At 43.4% G+C, this 9,803-nt stretch overlaps 1 pseudogene; it reads left to right on the forward strand.

Annotated features, from left to right (window-relative positions):
• Positions 1-309: 309 nt before the first annotated feature.
• Positions 310-1,861, forward strand: LOC123463548 (annotated as a pseudogene).
• The last annotated feature ends 7,942 nt before the right edge of the window (positions 1,862-9,803 follow it).

A 9,803-nucleotide genomic window follows, 5' to 3' on the forward strand; every position in this document is an offset into this window, starting at 1 on the left:
GTGGGCTGGGGGCGTGGCAAGTCAGCTAGCTCAGTTCCTCTAGACTTCCTCTTTACTTCCCATGCTCCTTTCTCTGCAGTTCAGGGAGGGCACCGGAACCATGGGCTTATGATTTGCTTTAAGAGGCGTTCCCAAGCCCATTTCTCAAAATCTTCTTAAAATATTCAGCATCCCAAGACACCATTTTGGGGTAGTGCCCCGAACTCCAGCAACTTTCTTTAGCCATCTTCTCTTCCTAGGTTTACCAACCTCACTTGAGAGGCTGAGTGGAAAAAAACAGAAAATTTGCCTTCAAAGTGGGTGGCAAGAATGATAAAAGTGCAAAACGGACTCCCTGGTGGGGGTTGGGGCTCCCAGTGCGTCAGGGAAGGGGTGCGCAACCCCCCCCCCCAGCTCAGGGTGGGGCTGAGCTTCGCTCAACTGTGGAGCCTCTTCTGTAACCAAAACCTCACGTAGTTATAGTGGGACTGCAGAACGCAGAAACACCACCATTCTTTATCAGTTCTTAATGAATGAAGTCGTTCATACTTCTCCAACCACAGGAAGTGATATTGTAGAAATAGCTGTGAAGAACACCCATTTCTTTTCTTTTTCTTTTTTTTTTCTTTTTTTTTTTTTTTTTGGTTTTTCGAGGTAGGGTCTCACTCTAGCCCAGGCGGACCTGGAATTCACCATGGAGTCATAGGGTGGCCTCGAACTCACGGTGATCCTCCTACCTCTGCCTCCCGAGGGCTGGGATTAAAGGCGTGCGCCACCACGCCCGGATCCATTTTTTTTTTTTAACATTTAATTTTTTTTTATTTGAAAGAAAGAGAGAGAGAGAGAATGAGAGTGGGCACACCAGGGCCTCCAGCCACTGCAAACGAACTCCAGATGCATTTGCCACTTTGTGAATCTGGCTTATGTGGGTCCTGGGAAATTGAACCTGGATCCTTTGGCTTGACAGACAAACACCTTAACCACTAAGTCATCCCTTCAGCCCCATTTTCTTTCTTTAAAAAAATTTTTTTGGTTTATTTTTATCATTTATTTGAGAACGACAGACAGAGAAAGAGGCAGAGAGAGAGAGAGAGAGAAACGGGGGGGGGGGGGGAATGGGTGTGCCAGGGCCTTCAGCCACTGCAAACGAACTCCAGACGGGTGTGCCCCCTTGTGCATCTGGGTCCTGGGTCCTGAGGAATCGAGCCTCAAACCTGGGTCCTTAGGCTTCACAGGCAAGCATCTCTCCAGCCTCCCATCTTCTTTTTTTTAAAAATATTTTATTTATTTGAAAGGCGGGGGGGGGGGGGGGGGGAGGAGAGAGAGAGAGGAAGAAAATGAGCAAGCTAGGGCTTCCAGCCACTGCAAATGAACTCCAGATGCACGTGCCACCATATGCATTTGGCTTACATGGGTACTGGGGAATTGAACCTGGGTCTTTAAGCTTCACAGGCAAGTGCCTTAACTGCTAAGCCATCTCTCCAGCCTGAACACCCATTTTCTTATGTGAGATATTGGGGAGGGGGGCCTGGAGACTGTGTGGTCATTCTGGAAACCATACTACTCAGACACAGAGCACATCATTCTTCTCGTTGACGGCATTGGTAGGGAACACCTTTTACCTATTACATATCTATACCACAAAAGAATAACTATACAGAATGTTGATTCATGAGAACCTAAGGAAAGCTGCAGTCCTTATATTTGCAAATGAACAGGACATGAAAGGGTGAATGTCAGCGTCTCTAAATACCTCACCCTTGGCTCCGTGAAGGATCATCCACGGCACATTCAACCCTGCTGTTCTTTAACAGGAGAAAGGTTGTGTAAAGGTCTAGACTGGATGACCTCCCAGACTGGCATGAGGAAATTTTTTGCTTGAAAAAGACTGCTCTGTTTATTCTGGGACGTGAATGTTTTTCATGTCCTGTTGACTGCCGGGGCAGCAGCATGTTTAATTTATAGCAGTTCAAACCTCGGAGCAGCACTTGAATCAAGTGCGGCTGAACCGGGACGCCCAGCAAACTCTGCGAATGTTTTCGGTGCACTGAGCTGCAGCTGGATGCACAGAACATGTCACTGTTCTCAGGAAGAGAGCTCCTCTGGCTGCTTATTCTCATTATTCAGGGTCTGCCCTTGTACAAACTGTCCTGTTTAATGTTATCTGAAATATTGTTATATTCTTTGTGTGATTTTTTTCATGAGAGAGAATTGGTGCTCCAGGGCCTCCAGCCACTGCAATCGAACTCCAGAGGCATGTGCCACCTTGTGCACATGTGTGACCTTGCACACTTGCATTACCTTGTGCATCTGGCTTACATGGGACCTAGAGAGTCGAACATAGGTCCTTAGGCTTTGCAGGAAAGCGCTTAATCACTAAGCCATCTCTCCACCCCTAGCTGTCTTTATGACAAGTCTCTCTCAGTTCTCGGCCACCACTCCTTCCCTTGCGGCCACTTACTGGTTTGATAGTGCAGTAGTGGCGTCATCGCGCACTGCTTTTTTAATACCAGGTCCTTCCTCCCTCTATAAACAAGTTTTTTTTCTTTTGGACAAAATTAATTATGAAGGGAACACTCTGCCTAGAAGATACATATAATGCAGATCAAACACAAATACTTGCTGTTAAACTTCCTTCATATTGTTGCATGTCAGGATAATTTTCTGTTTTCCCCTTTCTTTCTTTCTTTCTTTCTTTCTTTCTTTCTTTCTTTCTTTCTTTCTTTCTTTCTTTCCTTCTTTCTTTTGTTCTTTCTTTCTCTCTCTCTTTCTTTCTTTCTTTTTGCCTTTCTCTCTCTCTCTTTCTCTCTTTGGTTTTTCTAAGTTGCTATGTGCATGGAAACTGAGTAGTCTGTTTATCTAAAGGAATTAAGTTCACTTTTCTGCCTACAAAATTTGGTCAAAAACCCCAGCTTTGGGGACTGGAGAGATGCTTAGTGGTTAAGGCACTTGCCTGTGAAGCCTAAGGACCCAGGTTAGATTCCCCAGTACCCATGTAAGCCAGATGCACAACATGACACATGCATCTGGAATTCTTTTGCAGTGGCTAGAGGGCCTGATGTGCTCATTCTCTCTCTCTCTCTCTCTCCCTGTCTCTCATAAATAAATAAAAATAATTTTTTAAAAGTCCAGCTTTGATGACTATATATCATATTTCAAGAATACCCTTATTCACTGCATATATCACTACCCAAAGTTATTAAAGCACACAAGCACAAAATTAAGATAGAACAATTGGAACATATTTTGCTATTAATTTAAAAAGAATTACCAGAAAACATTTCAGCTTCTTTGATTGCCAGAGACGTCATCTGCTTTGCCCAAAGCAGATGTCTGAACTGTTGTTTTATGTCTTACATTTTGAAATATGTGGCTTTTTTTTTTTTTTGAGGTAGGGTCTCACTCTAGCCCAGGCTGACCTGAAATTCACTATGTACTCTCAAGGTAGCTTCGAACTCATGGTGATCCTCCTACCTCTCTCCTGAGTGGTGGGATTAAAGGCATGCACCATCATGCCCAGATGTCATGGCATGTTTATTATCAGCATTATATTACTTTAAAACTCACAGAGCTTTCTTTAAATCTGTTTGAGGGTATTGTGAAATGAGCTAGAAACAGTGGTCATCTTTGTATTTAAACTTCATGTCCTAAAGTCTTTATACTGCTAAATTCAACATTAGTTTTTTTAGCCTTTTATTTTATTTATTTTTTAAACACTTTAACTATTTGAGAAAATAAGAGAGAGAGTGAGAGAGAGAGAATGGGTGTACCAGGGCCTCCAGTCACTGAAAACAAATTCCAGACGCATGTGCGATCTTGTGCATCTGGTTTATGTGGGTCTTGGGGAATTGAACTTGGGTTCTTTGGCTTTGCAGGCAAGTACCTTAACTGCTAAGCCATCTCCCCAGCCCCAATATTAGTTTTTATCATGGTACTATGAGACTTAAAGTTAATAATCCTTACAACTTAAAAATTGTTAATGAGCCGGGAGTGGCGGCACACGCCTTTCATCTCAGCACTCAGGAGGCAGAGGTAGGAGGATCGCCATGAGTTCAAGGCCACCCTGAGACTACATAATTAATTCCAGGTCAGCCTGGACCAGAGTGAGACCCTACCTCAAAAAAAAAAAAAACAAAAAAACAAACAAACAAAAAAAAAACCCAAAAGTTTATGAATGATTAAGATGAAGGAAAAGGTCATAATCTATCAAAAGTTTATTAGGTAGCATTAAAAAGTTTTCAAGACAGTTTTCTAATATGAAAAATAAAAGTGAATATCTTAAATTAAGGGAGAAGACAAGTATTATAATTTCAATCCTGCTTATAACTCATAATCAAGAATGGAAGCAAAAGCAGGTACTTCAGTATTTCTTCTTATGAAATAATTAGCTGCCTTCTGGGAATGAATGATGTTGGCTGGTTCACTTTTCTTCTACCAGATGACATGTCTTGTTTTATACTACCACATCAACATTATATTGAAAGGGTTTTTAATAGCTGATTGTATCAAACAGCTTAGTATAGACTCAAATTTTCTATTTAATTGTTAAAATACAATTTGTTTTCTTTTTTTTTATGAGAGAGAGAAAATTGGCATGCCAGGGCCTCTAGCCACTGCAATCGAACTCCAGACATGTGTGCCACCTTGTGCACATGTGTGACCTTGTGCACATGCGTCACCTTGTTTGTATGGGCTTATGTAGGTTCTGGGGAGTCAAACCTGGATCCTTAGGCTTTGCAGACAAGCACCTTAACCACTAAGCCATCTCTCCAGACCTCTGTTTTCTATTTTAAATCCTTTTTAAAACATAAAATTAGCCGGGCGTGGTGGCACCCACCTTTAATCCCAGCACTCAGGAGGCAGAGGTAGAAGGATTGCCATGAGTTCAAGGCCACCCTGAGATGACAGAGTTAATCCCAGGTCAGCCTGGACTAGTGTGAGACCCTACCTCGAAAAAAACCAAAAAAAAAAAAAAAAAGAACCAAAACATAAAATTAGTTTTTAGGGCTGGAGGGATGGCTTAGCAATTAAGGCATTTGCCTACAAAGCCAAAGGATCCAAGTTCGATTCCCCAGGACCCACATTAGCCAGATGCACAAGGGGGCACACACGTCTGGAGTTCATTTGCAGTGGCTGGAGGCCCTGGCATGCCCATTCTCTCTCTCTGTCAAATAAATAAATAAATAAATAAATGAAAATAAAAATAATTAGTTTTGGATTAGAAGCAATGCTTGCTAGCTATTTAAAAGTGAACTTGGCATTCAAGGAGATGCTGTGCCAACAGTTTGACAAAGTTTTGTTAGAAGCTTCATAGGAGCCCTTGTAAAGGGCTGTCATTCAGCCTTTCCTGCCTGCATGGGAAGCAGATGGTCCTGGGTTCCACGAGAATGCTTCTCCTGAGCAAGCATCTGGCCAAAGCCCTGGTCCTAACGGTCACTGTGGGCCACTTACTGGAAAATGCTAGTGGATGAAAAATGTACGTTTGTGATTAGTGCCTTCATTCATGTTTTGAGATCGGTTCTCAGTTTTGTATCAGCCTGTTCTTAAGGTCAGCTTGGTGAGGTGTTTCCTTACACACTCTTCTGCAGCTCCATGTTCAGCCCGTCAAAAGTTTCTGGGCGGAAACAACCCCCACTCACGTTAGCTCCTGGAGACGAGTCTGAATTTCATGTTTAACGGGAAGATAATGCAATTACGTTTTAACCAGAACTTCTTCAATGTTATGACTAAAATTTAAAACTACCCTTGGAGGTTCAAATGTAGCATTTTCCTTAATCTAACCAAGAACATTAATTATGCTCTTCACCTAGAAACCCATCATTCTTACTGAAATCCATTGAGAATTCCTCTAGAATTAAGTCATTTTTACAAGGGTATGTAGTAAATATTTTTACTGTTAATGTCATTTAATTCCTTAAACCTGAGATGTGTGTGTGTGTGTGTAAAATCTACTAAAATCTGAGGATTGAGAATGAAGTATTGTTTTCAGCTCTTGTGTTAATGCACTACAGGCATGGCTACTTAAAAAAAATATTTTAATTAATTTATTTATTTGAGAAAGAGAGAGGGAGAATGGGCACACCAGGGCCTCCAGCTGTTGCAAACGAACCCCAGGCACATGTGCCACCTTGTTGCATGTGGCTTACGTGGGTCCTGGGGAATTGAACCTGGGTCCTTTGGCTTTAGCAGGCAAGCCCCTTAACCGCTAAGCCATCCCTCCAGCCCAGGACTGGTCACTGTTATTCTGTGCTCATTAGAAGAAAGAATACATGTTTCAGTGCTGGGAAAAACCATTTTAAGGGGCACTACCCCTGCAGCCACAATCACCTGTTTTAGAAGGGAGGTTGAGCGCCAACACGTGATCCTCCTGCCTCTGCCTCCCAAGTGCTGGGGTTGCCATAGTCATTTTGGTTAAGTATGATTTAACTTTCACTGTCTGTAGCACACAAAGTACTTATTTTCCTATAGGCAATGTGCTCTGATGTTACAGTCTCAAGGCAAAGGTGTTTTAAATGTCGTTTTGATTTAGTAGCTTCGTTCAATTTATATGTAAAGTTGTTTCCAAGAGTACTCCTTTAATCTTTTTTTTTTTTCCCGAGGTAGGGTTTCACTCTAGCCCAGGCTGACCTGGAATTCACTATGGAGTCTCAGGATGGCCTCGAACTCAGCGGTTCCCTTGGCAGTATATAGCACAACTGTTAGAGAAGTAAATATGTCAGTCTGGCACACTGCAGTCCCTCATCTCGCATCATTCCAGAAAGCCACCAGCAAGTGCCTGCAGAATTGTTATAGTGAACCAGGTGGAACTGTTGTTTAGGTAAAAACCTACATGGGTAAGCCAGGAGGCTGAGACAGGAGGATGGTCATGAGCTTGAGGCTAGTCTGGGCTACAGAGTATCTGGTCAGCCTGCACTAGAGTGAGACCTTGTTTCAAAAAAACCACCATCACCATCACCAACAAAAAACTCCTACAGCATCAATTTCAGAGTTCAAAATAATAGACATTTAGGGCTGGAGAGATGGCTTAGCGGTTAAGTGCTTGGCTGTGAAGCCTGAGGACCCCAGTTTGAGGTTCGATTCCCCAGGACCCACGTTAGCCAGATGCACAAGGGGGCATACGGGTCTGAAGTTTGTTTGCAATGGCTGGAGGCCCTGGTGCGCCCATTCTCTGTCTGTTGCTCTCAAATAAATAAATAAACAAATAAAATAAAAATAAATATTCAAAATAAGACATTTATAACCATTTTCTGATTACTAATCTACTTGTTCCCCTTTTAGCATTTTTCTTCCTATACTGATCAAAGAAACATGATCACAATAAGCCAAGTTGTAATTGAGCCCAGGCATCTTCTAAAAAGGCTCTGAGTTCTTTTTAGCTTGTTGTTAGTTTATTTCCACGTGCAAAGCTGTGAAGCCCTCTACTGTGTAGATTGCTAAGAAATCAACTGTAGTTGTCCCAGCAGTTTGCCCAGCGGTGAAAGCAAGATGAAGCCCATGCTGTAGCGGAAGCCAGGTGGAGACCCCGTGGGGTAGTGCATGAGGGTGGAGGTCAACTTTTCTCAAGTGAGGACTTCAGAAACTATGATCTTAGCTTCATTGCCTGTTCACAAACTTCAGTTCACAAAGCTTCAATTTAACTGTAGGTGCTAAGAGTTTCACAGTCAGTGCCAACTGTCTACCATCCCAAACCAGTACCTAAATATGCAGGATGGAAAAAAAAAAAAGGATTTAGACTTCGGACACGTCTAGTTAAACTTCAGTAGCTATACATGATCTCAGACTTGTTTTTTTTTTGAGGTAGGGTCTCATTCTAGTTCAGGCTGACCTGAAATTCACTATGTGGTCTCAGGGTAGCCTTGAACCCACGGTGATCCTCCTACCTCTGCCTCCTAAGTGCTGGGATTAAAGTCATGTGCCACCATGCTCCTGGCTTATTCTCTCTCTCTGTTTTTTGGTTTTTCAAGGTAGGCTTTCACTCTAGTCCAGGCTGACCTGGAATCTCAGGGTTGTCTCGAACTCAGGGTGGTTCTCCTACCTCTGCCTCCTAAGTGCTGAGATTAAAGGCGTGCGCCACCACGCCCAGCTAAGGCTACGTAATTATCTTGTAGAAGTCATTTAATAAGACATGCATGGGGTTGGGGAGATAGCTCAGTGGGCTGAGCACTTACTGCAAGAATGAGGGCCTGAAACCACTGGAGTTTGGTTCCCCAAGCATCCATGTAAACAGCTCATGGGTGGGCATGGATACACACATTTGAAACAGCAGTCCTGAGGGGGTACTTGTGGAGACCAGAGAATCACTGGAGTTCATTGACCAAAAGAAACAAAAACAAAACCACAACAGCTAGATGTTGAGAGACTCCATCTCAATGAAACTAGCAGGTGAGTTTAGGGGATACCCTACATTCTCCTCTTGCCTCCACGTGGGGTGTGAACGCACATGCATGTGCATGCACCACACCACCACATACACACACATGCAGTAGCATTTGAAATTTCTAGAGTATGATGGATCCTCCTCTCCCACTTCTTTTTAAAACATGAAATTTAAGCCCTCAAGCCTTACACTCATACTCAGAACAAGTGTACTAAAAATGTAAGGGCAAGCCAGGTGTGGTGGCGCACGCCTTTAATCCCAGCACTCAGGAGGCAGAGGTAGGAGAATCGCCATGAGTTCCGGGCCACCCTGAGACTACACAGTGAATTCCAGGTCAGCCTAGACTAGAATGAAACCTTACCTTGAAAAACACAAGCAAAAAAAAAAGAGCTGCCAGGCATGGGGTGCACGCCTTTAGTCCTAGCACCTGGGAGGCCGAGGTAGGAGGATCGCTGTGAGTTCGAGGCCACCCTGAGACTGCATAGTTAATTCCAGGTCAGCCTGGGCTAGAATGAGACCCTACTTTGAAAAACAAAACAAAACAAAAAAAAGTGAGGGCATAGAGATAGAAGGTATTTCTATTTTTCCCTTGAAATGGGAGTTTAAACTACTTGATTGACCAATGTCTACAGAGAAGGAAAGACTGACATTCTCCAAACTAGGAAGCTTCTCAAACATGCATCAGTGTAACACAGGAGGAATCAAATCCAACTTCTCCCTGCTCAGGTTGGAAGCGAAGTCCCATCTCAGGTCACTGACTCTTGGGCCAGCGCTGTAGCACACTGCGTGGGCGGGCTTGCTCTAGATAGACTTGGCTGCACAGTTGGCTCCACCTCAGCAGCGGTGGGGATGCTGCCGTCCTCTCGGAGGCTGTGGTACGACAGGCCATCCAGCTCTGCTCGTTTCTACCCTCATGATTTAACAGCTTCTGTGCCAGTGTGACTACCATGGAACTGACAGTGTCAGAGGCTGTTGACCTGTTTGGGATGATTCTTAGCTCTATAGTGCTCAACAGCCAGGAATATGCCTATTGTTAAGTTCTGACTCACAAGGAACTGGGAGAAAATTCTGTGTACAGCCTTAGAAAAACTACCACCAGAGTTTTTACACATAGGCTTCCCCTCCTCCCAAGAGCTGAGTGCAGGCTGGAGTCACAGTAAAGGCGGTGTGTCTTCAGTTGTTGCGAATCCACTGTCTACTAAGTGTCTGAACAGAGTTCTCACTACATAAGCATAGGCCTATACTTAGTACTTTTTAATTTTTTTCAATTTAAACATCATTTAAAAAACATTCCTGTTAATGTAAAAATATCACGATGTCACATACTGCCAGACCAACAAAGTGTAACATGACTTACTGTGGAGGGAAACTCATTTCACAATGTCTTATACAGATGAAATGAGTGCGCACAGCACTGTAGACGGCTGGCGAGACAAGGGGTTGCCCC

Source organism: Jaculus jaculus, chromosome 9 (assembly GCF_020740685.1).
Source record: "Jaculus jaculus isolate mJacJac1 chromosome 9, mJacJac1.mat.Y.cur, whole genome shotgun sequence".
In the NCBI taxonomy this organism is placed as follows: Eukaryota; Metazoa; Chordata; class Mammalia; order Rodentia; family Dipodidae; genus Jaculus; species Jaculus jaculus.